This window comes from Gossypium hirsutum, chromosome D03, assembly GCF_007990345.1.
Source record: "Gossypium hirsutum isolate 1008001.06 chromosome D03, Gossypium_hirsutum_v2.1, whole genome shotgun sequence".
Classification (NCBI taxonomy): domain Eukaryota; kingdom Viridiplantae; phylum Streptophyta; class Magnoliopsida; order Malvales; family Malvaceae; genus Gossypium; species Gossypium hirsutum.
The window spans coordinates 31,903,142-31,930,886 of record NC_053439.1 but is presented as its reverse complement, the minus strand read 5'-3'; the positions used below and the strand labels follow the sequence as shown (position 1 = coordinate 31,930,886).

Below are 27,745 nucleotides of genomic sequence, written 5' to 3'. Positions count from 1 at the left end.
CATTTAACACCTACCATAGTGCCGCATATGATTTTCATCCACCACTTAACGACTACTAACAGATTAGTCACCAAATTGTTATCACTTGATAACATCTGTGATCAAATTATAAAAATTAAAATATCAGTGACTAAAACGCAAGCTTAAACAAATATAAGACTATTTTTTATTTTAGCCTAAAAAAAGTTGTAGTTGTGAGATACAATTGTTAGAATTTTTTAATCAAAAAATTTAGATGTGGATTTTCATTAGTATTTATAGTATGGTTTTTTTTGTATTAATAATAGTATATATTATATGCAAAAACATTTTAATTACATATCAAAAAATATTTATATGTAAATATTTTAAAATATAAATTATTAATTAATTACAATAACTTAAGTTAGTAATTATATTTTATTTTAAATGTAATTATAAAATAAAAAATAAATTCCAAAGATAATATTTTTTATTAGAGCACATGATATACCTTAACCTAGTCTTAAATGCCATAATTTTATTTGATAAATTGGTAGTAGAGTTTTTTCAACTCCACAAATAAAATTAAGAAACTATTACATCTCTTGTTTATTTGTATGGTGGCTATTTATGAAACTAATTTTACATCCTATGTTTTGCATTCGGAAATTTTATCTATTTAAATGAGTCTTGAAATGCCACTAAGCGAGTGTAAAAAGATAAAGATTTATAAAGCACGATTTTACCACATGTGTATGAGTCATATTATAGTATAAAAGTTTTATGATGAAATACTTGTAAAGACAAGTATTCCAAGGATCACACCACAAGGAAATACAATATTGAATATGTTTAAGGAGGATACTTTGAGTTACCAACTTAATATAAATTTCGGTTATTGACATGACCAATACTAGGCATAAGAAAATTGTAACACCCTATATTCGGTCCAACCATCTAACCCAAGTTATAAGGTATTACAGCTGTTAAACATTACTATCATACAAAGATTCAACTTAAATAATCAACAAATCAATTAAACAACATTAACACAAGTATGATGTGATTTACAATCAAAACTGGGCATTAATTAAGTATACAAGACCTTTAAACCAACTCGAAATCAAATCATGATTGAATTGAAACTTTTACAAAAAATTAGGTAAAAGGTGAAACAAGGATCACACGGCTGTGTGGACAGGTAGTGTGATAAGACTGAGACCGCGGCTGTGTTGCCTAACTGTGTAACATATTTAAGCCATGTAATCCTGGTTCACACAGCCGTGTTACCAAATCTTGTAATAAATTGTAGCCGTGTGAACGAACTTGTACCAAAATTAAAAAGGTCACATGGTCGTGTCATGCAACCGTGTGGCAGGCCATTTCACAAGCCGTGTGCACCTAAACATGCCTTCAAAACCAAGTAACTTCACCCATAATTACTTAGATCATAAGCCATGCAATTACCATCCATTATACCTACATCAAATGCATAAAAGATTACCAAATAACATCCAACCTAAGTGCCTAATCAATATGTCATCATTGACACTAAAATTCAAACATTAAACTTTAATCATTCAAGCTTAGACAAAACTAACTTTCCATACCTATACGTTCACCCAATCAATGTCAATTACCAAATGCTAAAATCATCAATTGAAGTTCACCAATTATCTTATCATATATATACCAATTCAACAAGCCAAAAATGTATTATAGGTATCAAACAACCCTATGCCATCAAATACCACAATCAACCAAATCAACCATTAAGTTTTACATCCAAACACCTAATTCACATTCAATTTGATACGAAACATACTTCAATGGCCTATATACATATAATACCATTAACCTATTTACACGCCACTTATAACCAGACCAAAATGAATAAATAGCTACCAAAAGAGTTGATAGATAATTTGATATCCAGCAATGTTTCAATGGACAGCACAAATCTGACAATCTACAAGGAAGAAAACGAAACGAGGTAAATGAGGTAAGCTTACTTAAAGCTTAGTAAGTTCATATAATTAAACTTTATACACCTGGCATTTAAAGCATAGTAATTGAAACTAACATTCAATTTATCAATCTTTTCCAAGTTTCAATTCTTCCTACCATGCCAAATGGTTAGCCTTAAGTGCATAACATTTTCATATTCTCAAAACAATACAATTCACATACCATATCACTATTAACAATAAAAAAACCTTTCATGTTATAGAATCCGATTTCTAATTATTTCATTAACTGATTTTCCAAGAGAATTATAGTAAATTAACTTCAGATACGCGAGAAATAATGCTCACACAAGCTGATGAACGAGACATTAACCATTACATGATGCTGCTCACACAAGTTGACGAGAATCTACAACAAATGCTAGATTCTAGCCATCGGTATTATCTACCACCGATACATAGTACCTAGAAATATACCACCGGCACCTATTGCCTGGAACACCCTAATGAAATGTCATTTGTATCTTAGCTATTCATTGAGTTCACACTGGCCTTAACTTGTATTCCATCATCATTTCATACTTATCAATCTATACCATAATCAACTTAACCACATACCTCCCATAGAGTACTTAATTCAATTCAATCATGTATACTTGCACTACAATTCAGTTCAGTCCCTTATTTCTACTCTCAAGTCTTACTTCAAGTAACCATGTTAATTATACAACCATAGAAATACATATATGAAATTTAAATTTAAAATAATTAATAAACATAATAACCCTAATATCATTAATAAAGATAATAACCCTAATATGAACTTACCTAAATAAAATAGCTACTAACACCACACCGAGGATCACTCGATGACTTTTCATTTCTTGCGGTTATCAACCGATTGATCCGTTTCTTGATCTATATATAATAATTTAGCTCAAATAACCAATTAAAATACATTAAAATATTTAAATTCATGTATTTGACCCTTTATTACCATTTTACATTTTACCCTAAAATTTTACCCTTAATTCAATTTAGTCCTTAAACCTGAAACTTACACATTTATCACAATTAAACAAATCTAAGCTAGAAGAATTCTCTATGACCCTTATACAGCCCATAATTATTGAAATTTCATAATAATTTCATTTTAAATTTATTATTTCATCATTTTAGTCCCAAAGCTTAAAATTAACCAAATTCTCTTTACAAAACAGTCTTAAATAAAAAAAGAAAACTCTTCTAAATCAACCATTTAACATATAAAGACTTAAAATTCATCAATGGAAAGATTCAAAACATTTTATAGTTTCACAAATTAGTCCTTGGGTTAGTTAGATTAAACTACAACGAGCTCAAAAATATAAAATTTATGAAAAATGGATTAACAAAGGCTAACCATGAATGAATACAAACAAGGACGAAGCTTCAAGTTTGATAACCATGGAAGAAAGTTAAAAATGAAAGAGATGATGCTTTTATTTTATGTTTTTATGTTTTATTTATTTTATTAATAACCTTAATTTAATAAAGGAAAACATGTATATATTTTAATATAAGCTAATTTCCAACCTACTATTAACATAAATATGGCTAAATAACTATATTAGGGCTTTTAAATATGCTTTTATATTCAAATTTCACTTTTAAACTCACAGCGATTGACTTTTGCAGTTTTTACGATTTAGTCTTTTTCTTTAATTAACTATCAAATCACTAAAATTTCTGGACCAAACTTCAATATATCTATATCGTAACTCCATAAATATTTAATAAAAATATTTACAGGCTTCGTTTACAGAAACGAGGTCTCGATACCTCATTTTCCAAAATCACTTGACTTTAGAGACAAATCACTTGTACATAACTATTCGTTCAATTAACAAAAATTATTAGATCAAAATTCAATATAATACTATATTTGAATTGTAAATATTAAATAATAATATTTACGAACTCACTCGTCAGATTTGTGGTCCCGAAATAGTTTTTTTACATCACTAAAAAATGGGCTGTTACAAAAATTATTTAACTAAAAGGCTTAACTGAGAAATCTACCTCAAACTCTTAATTAATCACTTTCCTTAAAAAACATATAGCAACGATTGATTGTTTCACCTAATGCTAATGAATAGATTAGCTAAATTGATTTTGTATAGGATTTATTAGCCGAAAGTCTTTTTGTAGCTCTCATTTCTAGGTCGTGTTTAAAACCCTACCACTAAATCGCAGTTCTTGCTTCTAGATCTAACATATATATAGACTCTCACTTCTAGGCACTCGGTGAAGTTATTTGTCTTAGTTTTGACTAAGGCGAGTCTCTATTTTTCTTAGTCTACAATCATGCTTAAGGTCATTAATCTCAAACATGCATATGTTCAAAAAATAACACTAGCATATTATATATTTCACCAGTCTATCACATTACCCAATCATAAAATAATGAGGTAAACAATCAACCACAAGTAAGAACTACAAGTTCGTGGATATAATCAATAATGTAGAACAATTGTAGAAGATTAAAGATTTAGGGATAGAATTGCTCATTTAATATGCAAAGCTATCGAAAAACGTGCAATCCTCATAATGCCCAACTATAGCATCCCTCAACACTTGAAAATCAAATTATTAATTGAGAATTTAAAGAAATGGCCGCCTCCAGAAGTACCAAGGTCCAAAGTGTAAATGCTATAATAAAATAAAGGATTATGAGATGATATCTGCAAGTATACGGGTTGAGTTGTAATATAGATTTTACAACGAAGTAGGTAACTACTCTGAGGATCGTACCCAAGGGAGGTGATTACTAAATCAATCTTAACCTAAACACTTAAAGATCTAATTAATACTTTTAAATCAATTATAGTATGAAAGTAAAATGAGAGAAAATTTTAGGGTTTTTAAAATAAATAAAATAACATAAAAGAATTGAATTTCAAGAGATATAAAGAGTAAAGTGAATCGAATTTGAAGATAGGTGATTAGCTCACTTCAGCAATCCCAATCAACTGTCGTCTCAGGTTCCTCGTCAACCAACTAGTTGCTACCCTGGCAGGATCTTCCGACCTTCCACTAAGATAACGAGTCAACAATGACTACTTATCTTTCGACCTCACCATCTAGACTGGCTTGGGGTAAAGGTGTTCACGAATGAGCAATACCAATTTTGGGTTAATTCCCACCTTGATGACTTCTTGGGGTTGTCAGGCCTAGGGTCTATTTCATGTTTTTACTTTCCCAAATAGTTAATCCATTGAGTACCCTACAAAACAATTAAGAGATCATGCTTCCACTCACTAATCCCCTATAGAAAGATTAGTTCCTCATGGATTTCATAAAGAACATGGAATAGATGAAAGAATTAATCATAAAGAATGGATTGAAATATAGAGTTTAAGAAAAGCCTGATTGATATTGATAAGAAGTGCGAATCCACAATAGTTGATCCTTTTTATAAATCAGAACTCTTGAAAGAAACAAAGAACAAATAACTAAAACTATGAAAACCTAAAGAAAGCAAGAAAACAAAACTTAAACCTAAAAAGAGAATTTAAGCTAATAGAATGCTGTTCATAATGTGTGCCAAAGGAGCCTATTTATAGCATTCAGGTAACCATCGTCCTTAACCCTAGGTTAGGTGACGTTCCCAAGCTTTTAAGTTTAACTGTGTAGACTAAAACGCCATTACTTTGTGTTTTATTCTCGTCATAGAGTCGATGTCATGACACGCCAGGACCTGTGTTGTGACATAGTAGCCAATATTCTCCTCTGCAACCATCTTCAAGGGTATGTGCGACACCTTTAGCCCGAGTCACGACATTGAAGGCAGTTTCTTAATTTCTCCATTTGTTCTCCATGTTGTGATATTGAATCTCCCATGTTGCGACATAGCTCTCAGTATTAGTCCAAAATGCCTTCCAATGGTCTCTTGTACACTCACAAAATACATTAGCTCTCTTTTAGGCCTCATTCGGTCCTTAAGGTCAATAAAAGACTTAATGTGCACTTTTTATTGGATGTAAGTAAAACTAAAGAAACTTACTTAAAACATAACAAAAATGCTTGTATTCAAGCTCTTTAAATGTGAAAACTAGTTTAATCTACTACACTGAATTACGACATATCAAAAATGAAATTAAAAAAAATTAAATTTTATTAAAAGAAAGATGAGAGTTTACAAAAGGTGAAAAAAAATCTAATTACAAAAGAATTAAAAACCTAAATATAAGAAGTTCATTAAAAAATTGAAAGGAAATCAAAATAGAGCTCTAACTTTTCATCTAATTCTTTTCTTAGTCCCTTGAAAATTAAACGTCAATAGGTATTTATAGTATAAGCTTTAAGGGATGAAAAGACATTCACGCCCTTCGTTAAATTCAAAAACTACAACATGATGTCGCAATGTTGCATTCTTAACATCACAACGTTACATCTCTTTTCCCACATTTTACTCTTGGTAACTATCACAACTTGGCTAGTTCCCAGTTCTAGGTCATGACATCCATAGTCTCATGCCACAATGTCGAGCTTTGTATATTAATTTTCTTTGTACTTTAGCTGCATCAAAGTTACAAAGTTTTTTCCTTTAACATCTTAGCATTAGGAACTAAATTGGGGCTTCTTATTGACATGAAATTGGCTATGTCACAAAGTTGCAAAGCCAACATTGTGATGTTGGCCACTGGGTTAAGCCAACTCCTCTTGCATTTTCACCCTTTGTACTTACACCAAAAACGCACCACTTAACTCCATTTATTTAACAATAATCCTAACTATAAAACATTATCAAAATAACACTAAATTGACTAGAGTACTAAATAGACAAAAAACACTAAAAATGACTTCTTAAACATCTATTTTGCTTCAAAACAACACAAGTTATATGTAAAAGACTCTAAAATTAAGCACAAATAAAGACTTATAATGTATAAAGAGAAATTTTAATATATTATATTTATTGATAGCGAAAAGTGGCATAGAGGTCAAAATCGATTTACCCTATTTGAGTGGAGAGCTATAAGGTATGTATAAAAGATCTAAGATAAAAGGAGGAAGGTGAAATGAGGAGAGCACAAAGGGATAAGGTTGGATCTTGGAAGAGAGTGTACATGTGTAACAACTCAAATTTTAGTGGTGCTAGAAAACACGATTTCGAAACCTTAATTCTATAAATCAAGTCCATAAATGTCACACCCAAAATCCTTTCAACCTCGATATTTGGAACAATTAGGGGTTAAATTGAAAGAAACCGTAAGTTGAGAATTTCTATTGAAAAACCAAGAAAATTTAAAAATGGGATGGAGCCTGGTTAAGAACAAGTCTGGTATGGTTGGATTAGAACCAACTAGTCTCTTAGTGGGAGACAAAATGATTACGGATGAACGGTTGATATGTGGTTTAAGACCGCATATAAAGGGTTATAAATAGTTAACAAATGAATTTTTAAAACAATTCCTTTCGGTCTGTTTCATTTCTCCTTTTTTTCAACCTCTATGGTTGCTTCGAGGATGCGATGGTCATGGAAAGCTCTGCATGGAGTGATAATCGGAAGGTTTAAGTTGGAAAAGTAGGGAAACCAGTAAACTAGTAAGGTTCTAAGCCCTTTGGTATACATAAGACTTATAAAACAATGTTAAAAGTTTTAGAAACCATTATTAAAAGTTATGTATGTTTTTGGAAAAATTGAGGTTAAAAGTGAAAGCACTTGTTTTAACCCATGATTTGGTTGTCTCGCCTAGATTTCAGGAGAATGAAAGCTTTGGCGCATGAAAAGTCTAAGTTGATGAGGCAAGGAAACATCAGGTGAGTTTCTATACTCAAACCTAAAACTCAAAAGTATGATGCATGTTTTCATGAACGTATGAGTATTCGCCATTCTAGATTAATATCCATGATAAGGAAAATCATGAAAGAGAATAGAAGAAGATAGGAATGATAATATGGGATGATTTTTTTAGATACTGCCATATGGTATCGTAGAGTGCAAACCATGATATGCAAAGCTCCGAGCCTTACATAGGGAAAACTGTGGTATTCGAGCATCAAGGTATAGGATGGTGAAATGAAGGGATGGATGGAATGAAATGAGATGAGTGAATAGGAAAAATCATGACTAGGCCATGCAATTGATTGGTGGTTATAAGCCTAAACATGAGTAAGACCATGGCAGAAAGACACCATGGCATCACACTATCGATAAGTAAGACCATGGCAGAATGACACTATGGCATCATACTATCGATGAGTAAGACCATAACTAAAAGATACTATGGCATCATGATATAGATGAGTAAGGCCATGGTTGAAAGATACCATTACATCACAGTTAGTTGCCAGGACGGTAAACACGAGGCTATATTGAGTAAGACCATATCTAAAAGACGTTATGGCATCAAGTGATTGGTTGACGGCAATAATGAGTAAGATCATTATTGCAAGATACCATGGCATCACATACAGTTTGCTGGGAGGATGAATTATTACTTTAGATCCTAAACGAGTGGAAAACTGAGAAAAAGAGAAAATTACCAAATAACACCTATACTTTGTCGTTGCTGTATTTGATAAGTTTGTTCGGTTAATTCTATACATTTTAAATTTATATATTAAATGAAATTTATCTGTTGATTGCTGATTAATGTGTTGATATCTAATTATCGAGAACTGAAATTATGATTGATTAAACACTGGTTACTATTAATATCTTCTAAGCCGATGAACGTAGGATAGAGTATGATTGGCATGCCAATAGGTTATTTTGCATGCAGTACGAGCTTGATATGAGATGTGATGAGGATTCCTATATATTTCCTATTCACTAAATATACCGAAGTTTTGCATTTGTTGTGGACTATCGTGTTATATTACAGTGTTTTTTGGCATGTTACCGAAGGAGGATGTTGGCCTACAGGCTAGGCACTTAGTACCGAGGCGTGTTATCGGTTGGATTAGCTCATATGAGTGTATGGCATGTTCTCAGATGGTTAATTGTGTACTTTTAATCGTATGTCGTTCATTAGTAATGTTCTTGCGTTAAATGTCTTGTTATAGAATTGTTAAAAGATTATTCATGAGTCTCCTAATAGAATTGTGGCTTGATAATGAATGATCTCATACTTGTTTATGTACAAACTCTCCTGTTGTGATCTGTGGTTGACAAGAATTCTGTTAAAAACCTTATTGACAGGAACGTAGTTTATTAATCATGTTATTTGAATTATTATATTTAATTCGATAAGCTTTATCATTTAATCGACGGATTTACTAAGCTTATAAAAGCTTAATCGTGCTATTTGTCTTATTTCTTGTAGATGTTTTTATGGATTGGGAGATCGGATTAGCTTGAAGAATCACACTATCTGGGAATTATTTGGTAATTTTTGAATACATCTTGGCTTATGGCATGTAATAGGAGCATTTGGTTTTGTTTTGTAATGGTTCTTAAGTAAATGTATGGTAAATGTACTGTGCATTTAATGATGGGAAATAGGTAACTAGAGGAAGTATGCATGTTTAATCTTAAATTGTGCAAATGTGGTCAAGCATGGAATGGTAATAGCATAAATTAGATATGATAAGTTGGAATTGAATGCAATTTATTTTGAGTGCGTAATTATGTATAATTGCTTGTTGTAAAACTTGATATGCTTAAGATTTTGGTAAGTTTTAGAACCCTTGGTACATATATGCATGATCCCAACTTAGGCACAAGTGGGTGTATGCGAGAAATTAAATAGTAACTTTGTTAATCTAGATGTATGCTAGATGTGGTCAAGTGTGATAGTATGAAATCTTAACCAAGGTAATGAATTGTTAGTTGTTTAAGATGAAGTGACTTAAAGGAGACATTGGATAGTATTTTGGTTGATTGATTTGGCACGTTAAGATTGTTCTTGAATGTGTTTTGTGGCTTATAATAATATGTTATAAGATGGTGTATGTATCTATGCAGTTGGATGAAAAATAGGCATGTTTGGGCTCATTTTAGGGCACTGACGGCCTAGGACACAAGCTTTCACATGGTCGTGTGTCACATATGGGCAACCAACACAGGCGTGTGCCTTGAACGTGTTAGGTACATGATTCACACGGGCTGACACATGGCTTGCAACATTGCCGTGTGTCTTAAAATAGTTTCGAGCATGGCCTATGACACGACCGTGTGGATTTATTTCGAAAGGTACATGGTTTATCACACGGTTTGCCACACGACCATGTTCCTACACCACACAGCCTAAGCTGTGTCACGCGTCCGTGTGATCCCTATAGTGAAAATTTTCAATTTTTCCCTGAATGTTTTAATTTATTCTGATTTAATCCCTGAATGTTCCTAACCTATTTTTAGGGCTTTGAAGTCTCAATTTAAGGCCCATAACTGTATGTTCTATTTCATTCTAAATCATCTATGAATTTGTTAAATTAATTTGATAATTGGATGTTAATTGTTATAAAAAGTCCTGAATTGTACGGTAATACTCTGTAACCCTATTCTGACGATGGAAATGGTATATGGGAGTTACATTCTTACATTTCTGCCAGCGTTATGCATTTCTTGATCCCTCTTGGATGTTCAGCCAGATTTGTTTTCCAAACCATATTATGGTTCGTAGAGCTATTGTTCTAATCTCTTCGGCAGTCTCTACTTTATCCACCAACTCATTGAAGTTCGCGGTGTCATGTGCTACCAGATAGAGTTGGATGTCGCAATGTAACCCAAAGGAAAACCTTTTGCAGCGATCCCTTTCCATAGAGACCATATTAGTTGCATATTGGCTTAGTCGCACAAATTCAGCCTCGTACTTAGCCATAGACATATTGTAACACCCTAACTCGTCTTCGTTGTTGGATTTAGGTTACGAGATATTACAATAGTTAACAAAACCAATAATACAGTGACATAATTCAAAGATTAAATTAAACATAAAAAATTAATAAAAAATCATCATTCATTGCATACATTCTAGAATGAGACTTAAAGTGAGCTTACGGAACCCTAAAGTTAGTATGGAAACGAGTATGGACTAATCTAAAATAAAATAGAAAAATATGGTAAAAAATTGAAAACGGGGGTCACACGGTCGGGTACAGAGCCCAGACCATATGGCTCAATGACAAGGCCGTGTGGCCAAACTATGTAACAAACTGAGTCCATGTAACTTAGGGTCACACAACCGTATCCCAAGGCCGTGTAACTCTCTGAGACCGTGTGGATAAACCTACACAAAAAATCAAATAAGTCACATGGCCGTGTGGGGTGCCCATATGTGGCACATGACCATGTGACAGAACATGTCCCAAGCTGTGTGCACCTGAAATAACTTCAAAACCAAGCTATTTCACCTACCATTTCTTAAGTTCCAAGACAAACCATTTCCAACTATTTTTACCTATTCAAAACACACCAAAACATAAAAAATTACACCAAACAACATTTAACCTAAGTGTTTAACCAATATGCCCTAAATGGCACCACAGTTCAATCATCAAACGAAATCACATTCAGCAACCATAAGTTTCTAATGATAAGCTTGTCAGACATGCCATACCATTTACTTCGTCCATGACCAACTTACCAAAAATAGTTCAACATTCGTATATGTACATATGGTTTAGATTATACTAAGTACAAAAAGTACACAACCACCAACTTGACGTAACCAAGGTTAAAAACAACATCATTATAAACAAGTGAACTTGAATCTTCCAATACATGCCATTTATAACCAAACCAAAATGATCAAATTAACTACTGAGTCGATGAGTGGATAATATGAGCTTCGACTTGAACTTCTAACCGACCGTGACTTCCAATGATCTACAAAGAAAGAATGCAATAGATGTAAGCAAATAAATGCTTAGTAAACTCGTATAAAACTTAAATTTACTGAATATGAATCTACTTCAACCATTCATGCATAATTTCATTAACTAGCTCATAGGGGTGAGAAAAATCTGACTCGATTCGAGAAATTTCATAAAAAATTCAAATTTTTAATTATATAATTCGAGTTATTTGGATCGAATCGAAAAAATTCAAAATTTTCAATTTAAGAAAGGGAAACACTACCTCGTTTTGATAAATCTAAAAATCTGAATAAGAAAAGGAAACACTACCTCGTTTTGATAAATTTTAATTTTTAAATTATGATTTTTTTTTCATCTGCTTTACAACTTCCTTTCTTTCTCGTCGTTCCAAGTTCCCCCGCACTTTTCCTTTCTCCTTTACTCAAAAGCTTTGATTCCTTCCCCATGCTTGACGACCCCCTTCCAATTGTTTACCCATTTTTGGCTTTTTTTTTGTCCCACGAGGCCACGACCATGGTTCCATAGGCCACAACCCCCATTAATTGTTTAAGGTGAGACTATAATTTTTTTGGCTTTGTGCGTGTGAGTGAGTGTTTTCATGTTTTGTTCTGTAATGGCTTTGTGTCGAGAACATGGGAGGTTCATTCTAAAATAATCGAACCTTGTATATTTTCTATTTCTTCTTGGTTCTTTGTTTGGTTCTCACAATATTTTAGTTTTTACCTTTACATTCTAAAGCAATTACTGTGCTCTTTTTGAATCCTCTTCTTGCTCCCTATAGCAAGAAAAATCAAAATTCCACCTTCGGATTTGAATTTCAATGCCAGAGGTAATCCCAGCTAAGTTAGCTTATCACACATTTAACAAATTCTCATTTGAAGATCGCCTTGCCTGTTTCCTTTCATGAATTTAAGGGTCTGTCTTTACTAGTCAAGGTTTCGACATTTCTGTTATTCTTTCTCATTATTCAGAGTTTAATTAACCACTATTAGGAGGTTTAACTTCATTTAAGCCATACAGATATATATTATAAAAACCAATTCAAATTAAACTAATCAACTATTTGAATAAATTAATTTTGCAGAAGCAAAAAGAAACAGATACAACTGATTTAGTGCAACATTCCAGATGAAGACTAGGCCATGGATGGAGTTGTTGTATTCATTTTTATTAAAGTTGAAAACGAATATGACCCATTGCATTATTAGTTTCTGATAAGTATTAGGCATGCACTTTTTGATCTTAAACAAGACGTGAATCATAATTCTTCCAATAGTGTGTTTGAAAAATAGACGAAGACATAATGCATCAAATGTGCCAACATGAAAGAATAAAAATGCTTAACACTAACTTGTCGCTCAAGTCTTCAACTTAATCCAATTTGTCAATTGTAACAAAGTATGTATTAGCCAAAACTAGAAATCATATACCTTTAACCTATTAATGCCTAAAAATGTTATGTTTATTACATTTATTTAAGACATATGTGACAAACGTGATGGAATTTTAGTTCCTTCAAATTCTATTCCTAAACATGTGGATGAGAATGATTTGCAAGCTAAAATAGTTTGTTTGAAAAATAGACAAAGACACAATGCATCAAATGTGCCAACATGAAAGAAAAAAATGCTTAACGCTAAGTTGTCGCTCAGGTTTCAACTTAATCCAATTTGTCAATTGTAACAAAGTATGTATTAGCCAAAACTAGCAATCATATACCTTTAACCTATTGATGCCTAATAATGTTATGTTTATTACATTTATTTAAGACATATGTGACAAACGTGATGGAATTTTAGTTCCTTCAAATTCTATTCCTAAACATGTGGATGAGAATGATTTGCAAGCTAAAATAATTTGTTAATAATCTCTATCCATTATAAACATTAGTTGAAAACTTGAAATGATGGAAATCTCACTCTAATCTCCCAAAATAAGTGTTATGGCTTCTTTCACCTTTGACTATTAATTTATTTTTATATAATTTATTATAAATTTTTTTCTTATTATTATTTGTGTGAACCCAAACTCCTCAAATTAGAGTTTTAAGAATTTGGCTTTTTATTTACAATTTTTTTGAACTTTTGTTACACTCACTCAATTATATGTTTCATTAATATATTCAATAAGTTAAATTATTATAATTTTATAAGTTACTCTATTTTTTTTGTTTAGAGTTAATTTTGAATGCTTTAATTTGAATTATTGATGGATATTTGTGTGGAACATATCAATGAGTATAAAACTTTGATGGAATTATGTCCCCTGACCATTTTGAAATTTTAATTAGTTTTATTTATTTTTTTAAATGAATGATTCAATATCATCGCAAAAGTCCCAAAGCAAAAAAGCATTACAAGAAGCTACACCTACTTTTACTAAAGTTGTTCCAATAACAAAAAAAGGGAAATACTCGAAGAAAGACCAAACCAAGGGCACATTATTGGCAACATTTTAGTAAATACTTAACAGAAGATGGGGAGAATAGGGCAAAGTGGAATTATTGCGATGCGACTTACACAATGGAAACTGGGGCTTTTACCACCAATCTAAATAACCATTTGAAGACTTACTTAAGAAAACCTCAAGGTAATACCACTGATCAAGGAAAACTTGCATTTGCAAAATCTAGCCAAGAAAATGTAGACTTGTCAAATTGGATGTTTAATCAAGATGATATTAGAAATGCATTGATTCATATGATCATTGTGGATGAATTGCCTTTTAAATTTGTGAAAATGGAGGGTTTTAAGTTCTTTATTTCTATAGCATGCCCAAGGTTTTATCTTTCATCTTGGATTGTCTTGATTTTTTTAATCCCATGAAGAAAACATTAAAGTAATCTATTCAAAAAGAGACAAATAGAATTTGTTTGACTGCTGACACTTGGACATCATTACAAAGGACATCCTACATGGTTCTAACAGCTCATTGGATAGATGATGAGTGGAAGTTACAAAAGAGAATTACAAAATTTTTCCCAATTTCTACTCATAGAGGTGAGAGCATAGGTCAAGCCCTTGAGAAATGCCTTCGAGATTGGGGTTGTAACACCCCAAACCTAGCCTAGGAGTTATGGCAGAATCTGGCGGTGTTACATTGAGGTGTTTAGCGTAAAACCTGTTGTCATTGAAATCTTTAAAAACAATTAATCATTTTGCTATTAAACGGTGATTCCAAAACGGGTTGTTCATTTCCAAGTGTGCATCATTAAAAGCTAATCACTTTTAAAACGTTATAAATTTTCCAAAATCTCATTTATTGCGGAAGTTTTTTTTTGGAAATGTTGCGAAAATGTGGTGTCTTTGAAAACAGTTACCTTTTGAAAACCCGTTAGTTTCTACAACTAGTAGTTTATATCAAACTAAATAAATAAAAACCCCAATTTAAAGTTTATAACTTTAAAGAGGCCTTTTTACATAAAAATACCCAAATTTAGTTACTTATAAATCAAAGGCTAAAAACGAAAGCTAATGCATTTGTGTAATCATCATCGAGTCCCTCGCAGCACCGACCCGCCTACAACTGGGGATTACCTGTACAGTTAAACAGATGGACGAGTTTATGAAAATTGATTGTGTAATCCCCTAATAAGCAAACAATCAATTAAATAGTAGATAAGCTCGTCAGAGCAAAACGGAAAGTAAACACGAATGTTTGCAACAAATGTTCAACCTCGATTTACTTGGGTAATTTTCTATCAGTTCAATCAATTTTCTATCAGTTCAAAGACTATTCTGCTAATTTCCCATTTTCACGATTATCTACGGGATTTTGATATGATGTAAAAATATGAAAAACCAGCTTTTGAGGACCTCCTATGGTGTTTTTGGCTGAGAATTTTGAAGAAATGTCTAGATTTCTTTTGATTCTTATTTTTAACTAGTTAAATTCTATTTTTATTTCCTATTTTACCCTTTAATCGCCTAATTTAATTATTTTTTATGCTTACGCCCCCTCAGCATTCTAATGGGTGTCTAATTGCCTTTTTGATCCTCCCTTATGTACCATTTAGGCTATTTAATCACTATTTCTTTAATTAGCAAGTTTAGCACCTTTTTCAATTTAGTCCTTTTTAATTAATTAACTACCAAAACGTTAAAATTTTCTAACAAAAATTTAATACTACCTTAATGACTCTCTGTAAATATTTATAAAAATATTTACGACTCTGTTTATAAAATTAAGGTCTTGATACCTCATTTTCTAAATCACTTAACTTAATAATTTATTATAACACACTAGTTACTATTTAAAAAATTCTCCTAAAATCACATTTGGTTCGTAAGTACTAAATAATAAAATTTATGAGCTTACTCGTCGAATTTGGTGGTCTCGAACTACTATTTTTGATGCCACTGAAAATCAGGCTATTACAGTCTGTTCATCCTAGGAGTAATAAAATGTATAATGACTTGAAAGGATATAGTGGTGGCCGGGAATGAAGCTTGATATTTCTAAATTTTTATCTAGATGTTTGATATGTCAGCAAGTTAAAGCTGAACATCAGGTACCTTCGGGGATATTACAGTTAGTTACGATACCGGAGTGGAAATGGGATAGAGTTACCATGGATTTTTTGTCAGGATTACCCCTATCTCCGAAAAAGAAAGATGACATTTGGGTAATCGTCGACCGCTTGACAAAGTCTGCACACTTTATTCCGGTACGTATGGATTTTTCCCTAGGTAGATTAGTAGAGTTGTATGTTTCAGAAGTTGTTAGGTTACATGAAGTGTCGGTCTTCATTATTTAAGATAGAGATTCGCGTTCCACATCTTGATTTTGGAATAAGTTACAATAAGATCTGGGTACATAATTACATATCAATACCATATTTCACCCCCAAATCGATGGTCAGTCAGAGCGTGTGATTTAGATTCTTGAAGATATGCTTCAGTGTTGTGTTCTAGAAATCGAAGGCAATTGGAAAATATATCTGTCGTTAGTCGAATTTGCATATAATAACAGTTTTCAGTCAAGTATTAAAATGGCTCTGTATGAAGCTTTGTATGGTTGTAAATGCAGAACTCCATTCTATTGGACTAAGCTCAGTGAGAAAAAGAAACATGGAGTTTATCTAACCCGTGAAACCAAAGAGAAAGTGAAAGTGATTCAAGATAGTTTAAAAGTAGCTTCTGATTGTCAAAAATCATATGCGGATCTTAAATGAAAAGAGATAGAATTTCAAGTTGGCGACAAGCTATTCTTAAAAGTTTCACCTTGGAATAAAATTCTTCGATTTGGTCGTAAAGGAAAATTGAGTCCACGATTTATTGGACCCTATGAGATCACCGAAAGAATCGGACATGTTGCGTACCGATCGGCCCTACCGCCAAAGCTTGACAGAATTCACAATGTCTTTCATGTGTCTATGTTACGACAGTATCGATCAGTTTCTTCACACGTTATTTCTCCAATAGATATTGAAATTCGGCCTGACATGACTTATAGTGAAGAACCAATCAGAATTATGGCACGTAAGACGAAAGAATTGAGAAATAAAAAGGTAGCTTTAGTAAAAGTTCTTTGGCAACGACATTGAATAGAATAGGCTACTTGGAAACCTGAGGAAACAATGAGAAAGTAATATCCGAACCTCTTTACTGGTAAGATTTTCGAGGACGAATATTTCATAAGGGGGAGAGTTGTAACAGCCCATTTTCAATAAAATCAAAACAGTGATTTTGGGACCACAAATCCGAGTCTGGAAGAAAATTTATTTTAAAATTATTTTATGGTCTACCGTATGATAGGAAAATCGTATAAAAATTTTGATAAGAAAATTTTGTTGATTACATATTTAATTGATAAAAGGACCAAATTGCATAAAATGCAAAAATTGAGTTCTAGTAGCTATAGGTATCAAATAGATATGGAATTCAAAATAGGAGGTCCTTATATGGAAAATAAACCATTAAGAGGAGTTAGTGGTTAAGTATGATGATTCATCAATGAAAAATTAAATAAAGAAAATGACTAATTTGGAAAGATGAAATAATAAAAGATAATATTTTAATTAAATAAGAAATATCATCATTTTATATCATATTTCCCAAATAAAAATCCATGGAAACCCTAGCTATGGGTATTGAGTTTTAGCAAGCTTATTTTCTAAATTAGGTATGTATTTTTGTCTCATTTTTACTAATTTTCATATTTTTGAGATCATAATAGTTTAATCTAGCTATCTCGGGAATAAATTTGTAAATTTATCAAAGTATTAGGGTTTTTCCATGGATGAGTATAGTTGAATTAAGAAATTTTATGGTAGAAAATAAAAGGTTGTTGATAGATAAACAACCTTTGTAAAGGAAATTTTGATGAAATTGTGATTTAGGGACTAAATTGAAAAGATGTAAAATTCATGGAAAAATTCTAAAATTTATGAAATGCATGGGCTGCTATAGTTAAATTGATCTAAATTGAGCAAAAGGATGAAATTATAATTGCATGAATTTCGTTTTCCGAGCCTAAGGATGAAATTATAATTAAATCAAAAGTAGAGGGGCAAAATGGTAATTTTCCCTAAAATGTGAATTGGATTGAATTGAATATGAATTTTATTAAATTGAGCTAAATTTACTCGTATAGATTCGGATAGACCAAATACGAAGTTAGATCGTGGAAAAGAAAAAGTGTCGAATTAGTAGATTTTGCGCACACGAACACTTGTTGAGGTAAGTTCGTGTAACTAAATTTAGAATTTATATGTTTGAATTGAAAGTTATGTATGTGAATTGTTTAATTGACATGTATGAAAATCAATCACATATCCGATAATGTTTGACAAGTATTAAGCCCCGTTTGAATAAATGAAATTCGATGGATATAGTGTTCCCGAATTAGTTGTGGTCATGCATGTGTTACGGACACACCACAACTAGAAAAGTGTCCCGTTATTAGCTCTCATGAGCATCCCGATATTTGTTTCTCACGAGCTTCCCGTTATATGGCTCTTGTGAGCTTCTCGTTAATAGCTCTTCGGAGCATCCCAATTGGTTGCGATCCTACATGTGTTGTAGACACACCGCAACTCTTATAAGCATCCCAATAATTGGCTCTTCAGAGCTTCCCGATAATTGGCTCGTATGAGCTTCCCGTTAATGGCTCTCTAGAGCTTCCCGTTACATGGTTCGTATAAGCTTCTCGGTATATGGCTCGAAAGAGCTTTCTGTTTACAAGTGTGCATGAACATTCATGTATATGAATTGGTGGATTATAGTTTTGTACACCTTGTGTATACTACTTCTATATCCATCAATATTTTCAATGATTCAACAGACAAAAATCCTGACATGTGAAAAATATAAGTTCTGAATGAATTATTTCTCGTCTAACCCTGAATTACATGGAATTGATATATATGAATACAAGATGTGTGAAAATTTCATGAACATAGAAATTTAATATTTGATGATATCATTAATGTTTCTTGAAATTCATACAAAATACATGACTAACTTGTTTGATGAGGATATGTGTATAAGCTACTGGCCGATTTGTTTTGGATGTATTTTGTGTGCTTACCTTATATGTAAATGAATGGTAAGTTAATTTTTCGTTATACGAACTTACTAAGCTCTAAAGCTTACTTTGTTTCATTTTCTCCTATTTTATAGTACTCGGAAGCTCGTTAAGGTTGGAAGCTGGTCGGAGACACATCACACTATCCATCGGCTTATTTCGATATAAATAGTAAATTAATTTTGTTATAATGGCATGTATAGGTTAATTTACCAATGTTGGCTTATAAGTATTTTGTTGTAACTAACTATTGGAATGGCTTATAATGGTTATGTTTGATGCATATATATATAAGTAGATTTATCATGTTAGAAGCATGAATTTGCTTATGCATTTATGCATTTGGTACCTAGATAAATATGAGTATTAGGATGACATTATAATAAATGTCATTTGTGGTGCCTAAGAGCACATTGGTTGCATGTGGTAATATTTTATGTCTAAGACATGATTTTGGCATGTTTTGAGTGCTTTGATATGGTTTGTAAATGTGAAAATTTGTTGTGATAGGTTGATGCCAAAATTGGGTGAGAAATATGACTTAGAAATGGCCTTATTTCATCCACATGGGCGTGTGTCTCAGCCGTATGTGACACACAGCCTAGCACATGGTGTGTGTTTTGGCCGTGTGTCCCCTGCATCTTAAAATTTCAAAATAGAATGCTCAAAATTAATCACATGGCCTGGCACACGGGCGTTTGGCTTGGCCGTGTGACCCCTACAACTATTTAATGCAAATTACTATGTTCATACGGCCTAGCACACGGGTGTGTGACTTGGCCGTGTACGGGTGTGTGACTTGGCCGTGTGACCTAAGTCAGGGAGTTACACGGGTATGGACATGGGCTGGTACACAGTTGTGTGCCCTATTTTGAATGCCCACAAGGCCTGAAACATGGGCGTGTCTCTTGGCCGTGTGAGCAACACGGCCTGACCACATGGGCGGATGTCCCCTGCACCTTCAAAAAGTTTTAAAATTTTACGAAAAATTATTTGAGTACTCGATTTTGTCCTGACTAGTTTCTAATGCATATTTTTGGCCTCGAGGCTCATATAAGGGACAATATGATTGAATATAATTAATTTCTAATGTAAATGTTAAATGGTATAAAATATCTATATTTGATCTTAAATTTTTAGGAATGCTCTGTAGCCCTGTTCTAGCAACGAATATGGGTTAAGAGTGTTACATTTATTGGTATTAGAGCTAAAGTTTAGTCGATTCTCGGACTAACGTAGTAGGTATGAGTCTAGCTATGCATGCCATTATATAACCTGTGATAGTGTGATATATCCTAACCATTTTAAAACATATTTTTCATATATTAATGTCATCCAACTGAGCTAATTCTGAAGAAGCTGGGAGTAACGCTCAAGCTTCTGTACAAAGAGAAAAATCTAGTAGTAGAAATCCCGTATCTGATGGCCAAGGAGGAGAGGCTAAAGAAGTTTTCTTCTAAATGATGAATGAATGGTTTATAGAATTTGTAAGAACAAATTTGGTTGTACAACAACCTCTACCCCTCCTGTTTCTCAACCGGTTCCCGAGATGCCTCAAGGTACAGAACTTGTTAGAATTGGTCAGCCTCCTGTAGATAAATTCGTAAATATGGGGCAGAAGAATTTAGAGCTATCGCTGAAGATGATATTGAAAGGGCTGAATTCCGACTAGAAAATACTATCAGGATTTTGGATGAATTATTTTGTACACCAGCTGAATGTTTGAAATGTGTTGTATCTTTGTTAAAAGATTCGACTTACCAATGGTGGAATACAATGATTTCTATTGTACCGAAAGAAAGGGTTATATGGGAATTTCTCCAAACCGAATTCCGAAAGAAATATATTAGCCAGAGGTTTCTTGACCTAAAACAGAAAGAATTTTTGGAGCTCAAACAAGGGCATATGACAGTATCTAAGTGTGAGTAAGAATTTGTCCGATTGAGTAAATATGTCGAGAGTGTATTTCAACTGAAATTACCATGTGTAAGCGGTTTGAAGAGGGTCTGAATGAAGACATAAAATTATTAGTCAGAATTCTTGAATTAAAAGAATTTGTTGTACTTGTTGACCGGGAATATAAAGCTGAAGAACTGAGTAAAGAAAAGAGACAAGGTGAGATGGAAGCCAGAACTTCAAGTAAAAGATTTACGGGGAAGTCACAACAGTCAGCTTCAAAGAAATCAAAAAGATATCATGACCATTCCACTAACTCTGCAAGATATTCAGGGAAAGATAGAGGTATTCAACGCTCTAGTCCAAGATCTCAAGCTACATCTATAGCAAGTGTGGGTAGTGTTAGAAACACTAAACCCAGATGCAAGCACTGTAACAAATTGCATTTTGGAGAGTGCCACATGAAAAGTGGAGCTTGTTTTATATGTGGTTCCTTTGACCACTATCTAAGAGACTGCCCAGAAAAGCCTGAGAAAGACACTGTTCAAACTTTAAGGCTGAGCAATCCCTCCACGAGAGGTAGACCACCTCGTAATCCCAACAATGTGAGTGGTAGCCAAGGTACGACAAAAGATCCAATTGTTAGATCTGAAGCACGAGCACCAGCCAGAACTTATGCTATTCGTGCCCGTGAGGATGCCTCTGCACCAGATGTTATTACTGGTACTTTTTCTCTTCTTGATACTGATATAACTGCTTCAATTGATCCTGGTTCAACTCATTCATATATTTGCACGAATTTTGGTATTTAATGAAAAATTTTCTGTCGAGTCCACTAAATTCATGATTAAAGTATCAAACCCCTTAGGCTAGTATGTGATGGTGGATAAAATTTACAAGAATTGCTCGTTAATGGTACGGGGTTACTGTTTCCCAACTGATTTAATGTTATTGCCATCTGATGAATTTGATGTGATACTGGGTATGGATTGGTTAACGCAGCATGATGCCGTGGTAAATTGTAAACAGAAGCATATTATGTTGAAATGCCAAAATGGTGAAATGCTCTGTATTGAATCAGATAAAATGGATGGTTGTCAAATGTGATATCAGCCATGTCAACACAAAAATATGTCAAAAAAGGGTATGATGCTTACCTTGCTTATGTGTTGGACACTAAAGTCTTTGAATTGAAGATTAAATCAGTACTAGTAGTCTGTAAGTACCCTGATGTGTTTCCAGAAGAGTTATCCAGATTACCGTCGGTCAGAGAGGTGGAATTTTCTATAGATATTGTTACGGGAACAACACCAATATCAATAGCACCTTACAGAATGGCTCCTACTGAATTAAAGGATTTAAAAGCTCAGTTACAAGAGTTGATTGATAGAGGGTTTGCTCGACCTAGCTTTTCACCCTGGGGTGCACTGGTTCTGTTTGTTAAGAAGAAAGATGGAACTTTGAGATTATGCATTGATTACCGATAGCTTAACAAAGTTACCATTAAGAATAAGTATCCACTGCCTCGTATTGATGACTTGTTTGACCAATTGAAAGGTGCTACAGTATTTTCGAAGATAGATCATTATGGCTACTATCAATTACGAGTAAAAGACTTAGATGTGCTGAAAACAGCATTCATAACTAGGTACGCACACTATGAATTCCTTGTGATGCCGTTTGGCTTGACTAATGCACCTACGGTATTTATGGACTAAATCAATAGAATTTTTAGACCGTATCTGGATAGATTTGTTGTGATATTCATTGATGATATTCTGGTATACTCTCGAGATGAAAATGAACATGCTGATCAGTTGAGAATCATTCTACAAACTCTATGTGAGAAACAACTGTATGCTAAATTTAGCAAATGTGAATTTTGGCCTCGGGAAGTTGGTTTTCTGGAACATATAGTATCGACTGAAGGTATTACAGTTTATCCGAATAAAATTTCAACAATTGTTAACTGGAAACCACCGAAAAATGTATCGGAAGTCAGAAGTTTTCTAGGATTAGTCGGTTACTATAAATAGAAAAATATATAGTATTTTTCCTATATAATTCATCACCTTTTTACTTAAAATTGTTGTTAAAACCAAGTAATTGTTTAATAAATTAATGAAATATATGAAAATATGAAATTAGGACATAGAAATTATTAAAATGTGATTTTATGTTTTATTATATAGTTTTCATGCATAAAATGACTTATTTTATATTAATTTAAGCATATTATATTTTTAAGCTATGAAGTGGGCCATGCATGATTAAATTAAATAATAAAATATAATGTTATATTTTAATAATTCATTTTAAATATTTCATTAATAAAATTGGGTTTAATTAATTAAGTAAATTGATGAATTAAAGTGGTTAAATTAATTCATTTGGTCCTCTAAATTATCTTCTATTTTTGACAAGTCTGATAGTTTTCTTCTAATTGCAAAACCGTCCAAAGTTTATACCTCTTCTCAACTATATTTTATTTTTATTTTTCAAATTGTTAATATAATTTTACAAATTAAGTGACTTAGCACAAATACAATCCCTATGGAGAAGATAACTCGATACTTACTTATTACTTCATAACGACTGTGTGCACTTGCACAAACGAGAGCGTTACTAGTTTTTGGTGCCGTTGTCGGGGATTGTCAACTGTTGCCATAGTTATTTTTTTCGTGAAATTATTTATTTTCAATTTGATTTATTTGTAACATTATTAACTTATTCTTTTTAATTTTGTGAATTTCTTCTCAGGTGTTTATGAGCATAGATCAAATTATTGATTTACTCCTTGTAGACCCTGAAATTGAGCAAACTTTTAGACAAATAAGACGTGAACGAACAGTTCAAAGACAAGTCGAGATGGACCTTGGAAATCAGAATCAAGACCAAGGTAATGAAGTCGATAATGTACGAAATCCTATCCTCATTGTCGATGATAGGGATCGATGCATCAGACAATATGCTGTGCCACTTTTCAATGAGTTAAACACAGGAATTAGAAGGCCATATATTGAGGCAACCCAGTTTGAATTGAAACCAATGATGTTTCAAATGCTACAAAAAGTGGGACAATTTAGTGGTATGCCCACAGAAGATCCACATCTCCACCTTTGATTGTTTATGGAGGTGAGCGATTCATTTAAGATAGCCAGTGTGACTGAAGACGCATAAGGTTGAAGTTGTTTCCGTACTCGTTGCAAGATCGAGCACGAGCATGGCTCAATTCATTTCCACCAAGTTCCATATCTACATGGCAAGAATTAGCAAAGAGATTTTTGGTTAAGTATTTCCCACCTAGCAAAAATGCTAAGTTAAGGAACGAGATCACAACTTTCCAAAAATTGGATGACGAGTCTTTGTATGAGGCTTGTGAGCGATTCAAGGAGTTACTTCGTAAGTGTCCTCATCATGGGATTCCTCGGTATATCCAGTTGGAGACATTTTATAATGGTCTCAATGCACATACAAGATTGATGGTAGATGCTTCCGCGAATGGTGCAATTTTGTCTAACTCTTATAATGAGGCTTATAAGATCATCGAAAGGATCATGAGTAATAACTATCAATGGCCAACAAATCGAACAGCTTCAGGAAGACGAGAAGTCAGAGTTCATGAAGTTGACTCCCTCGCTTCGTTATCAGCTCAAGTATTGTCTACCTCCTCTATGTTAAAACAGTTAACCATTAATAGTACTAATAATTTTACAGCTCAACCACCAAGTCTGTTTGAAGTAGTTTTCTGTGTGTACTGTGGGGAAGGTCATTCTGTTGAGAATTGTCCATCAAATCTCGAGTTAATGTACTATGTGGGGAACCAATATCAAAATAGGAGTGGATAAGGACCCTATTCCAACTTCTACAACCCTTCATGGCGTAATCATGCTAACTTTTCTCGGAGCAACCAAGGAAATGGATCAAACAGTAACTTATTGCAGCAAAGACCCAACCAATCTCAAGGGTTTAATCAGTAAGCTCCAAAACCACCTTAAGCTAAGGCATCAAACAGTTTGGAGAACTTATTGAAAGCTTACATGGAAAAGAATGACGCTTTGATCCAAAGCCAAGCAGTAACGCTGAAAAATTTGCAAAACCAAATGGGTCAGTTGGCTACGGAGCTTCGTAATAGACTGCAAGGAACCTTGCCAAGCGATACTAAGAATCCAAGAAATTTGGGTAAAGAACATATCAAGGCAGTGACATTGTGAAGTGGTAAGACTCTGGAACCCTGATTGATTGATGTCGATGATGAGCTTGTTGAAAATGAGGAAAGTCAACCAGCTGTTGAAGTTCCTACACCAAAGGAATCAGAATCTACAAAGTCTGACAAGGTAAACCCTGACCTAGTAAATTCAAATATTTTAACATCTTCTTTGGATGTAGATTTACCTACTCAGAAAATTTGTCTGGTACAACTGAAAGTTCCATCACCTCCATATCCGCAAAGATTGCAGCAACACAAGCAAAAACAAGATGTGCAATTCAATGAGTTTTTGGATGTTTTGAAACAATTACACATCTATATTTCATTGGTGGAGGCTTTAGAACAAATGCCAAATTATGTGAAGTTTATGAAGGATATATTGTCCAAGAAAAAATGACTGAGTGAGTATGAGACTATTGCTTTGACAAAGGAGTGCAGTGCATTCCTGCAAAACAAACTGACACCGAAATTGAAAGACCCAAGAAGCTTTACTATACCCTAAACATTGGTGAATCTTACTGTGGTAAAGCTTTGTCTGACTTAGGAGCGAGTATCAACTTGATGCCTAATTCTATTTTCAAGATGTTAGGGATAGGTAAAGTAAGACCTACAATTGTGACACTTCATCTAGCAGATCAATCTTTAGCATATCCCAAAGGAAAGATCGAGGATGTTTTGGTAAGAGTTGATAAATTTATTTTTCCTTCTGATTTCATTATTTTAGATTTAGAAGCAGACAAGGAAGTATCGATCATCCTTGGGAGACCTTTCCTAGCCACGGGAATAACATTAATTGATGTGTAGAAATGTGAACTCACCATGCGAGTTCAAGATGATTAGGTAACTTTTAATATTCTTAAAGCAATGAAATTTCTCGATCCGGCAGAGGAGTGTTCAGTTATGGAAGAGATAGAAACCTTGGTTTCTATGAGAAGCAATTTTGAAGAGATCCATTGGAGAAAGCCTTAGATCTTCACCCTTTTGAAGATGAAGAAGGTGAAGAAAACATGGCTTTGATGAAAGCCAATCCGAGAAATTATATTGAATACACATGGTTTGAACCATTGGAGTTAGAAGTCAGAGAATTTGTGCAACCCAAGTTGTCAATCGAAGAACAACCTAAACTCGAACTAAAGGTACTTCCTTCCCATTTGAAATACTTGTATTTAGGTGATTGTTCTACTTTGCCTGTGATTATTTCAGTGGAACTAACAAAAGATCAAGAGGAGTAACTAATTGTTGTTCTAAAGAAATTTAATAAAGCAATTGGTTGGACCATAGCTGACATTTGAGGTATAAGCCCTTCTTTTTGCAAGCTTAAAATCATTTTAGAAGAAGGTGAAAGAGCTCAGATTGATGGGAAAAGGAGGCTCAATCCTATTATGAAAGAAGTCGTGAGAAAGGAAGTGATTAAATGGTTAGATGCAAGAATCATCTATCCTATTTTAGATAGTTCGTTGGTAAGTCCTGTACAGTATGTGCCGAAGAAAGGTGGAATCACGGTTGTTGAAAATGAGCATAACGAGTTAATTCCAACGAGAACTGTTACGAATTGGAGAATCTGTATTGATTACAGAAAGGTGAACAAAGCCACTCGGAAGGACCATTTTTCATTGCCTTTTATAGATCAGATATTTCGACTAGCAGGTAATTAATTCTATTGTTTTCTAGATGGCTATTCGGGATATAACCAAATAGTTGTAGCCCCAGAAGACCAACATAAAACAACCTTTACTTTTCCGTATGGTACGTTTGCTTTTAGGCGAATGCCTTTTGGTTTATGCAACGCACCTGCAACTTTTCAACAATCTATGATGGCAATATTTACTGATATGGTTGAAAATTTCGTCGAGGTTTTCATGGATGATTTTTCTATTTTTGGTAACACTTATGATATATGTTTGAGTAATTTGGCTAAGGTATTGAAGAGATGCGAAGAGACGAATCTTGTCCTTAATTGGGAAAAATGTCATTTTATGGTCAATAAAGGAATTATCTTAGGTCACAAGATCTCAAAGAAAGGAATTGAAGTTTAAAAAGAAAAGGTGGACATAATTTAAAGATTACCAGCCCCAATTAATGTGAAAGGAGTCAGTAGTTTATTAGGCCATGCCAGTTTTTACCGAAGGTGTATCAAGGATTTCTCGAAAATTTCTAAGCCGCTATGTTTGTTGTTAGAGAAAGATACAGTGTTCAATTTCAACAAAGTATGTTTGGAAGCTTTTGAAGATCTAAAGAATTGGTTAATAACAGCCCCAATAATCGTTACACCGTATTGGAACTCACCTTTTGAGTTGATGTGCGATGCAAGTGATTATGATGTTGGAGCTATGATGGGTCAAAGAAGAAATAAAGTGTTCCACTCCATTTACTATGC

General features: G+C 33.3%; 1 non-coding gene across 1 annotated transcript; it reads right to left on the bottom strand.

The window, feature by feature from the left end:
- Positions 1–24,475: 24,475 nt before the first annotated feature.
- Positions 24,476–24,582, bottom strand: LOC121215705 (small nucleolar RNA R71). The gene has a single exon (XR_005911681.1). It is a non-coding gene; the product is annotated as a small nucleolar RNA R71 (small nucleolar RNA).
- Between the last annotated feature and the right edge of the window lie 3,163 nt (positions 24,583–27,745).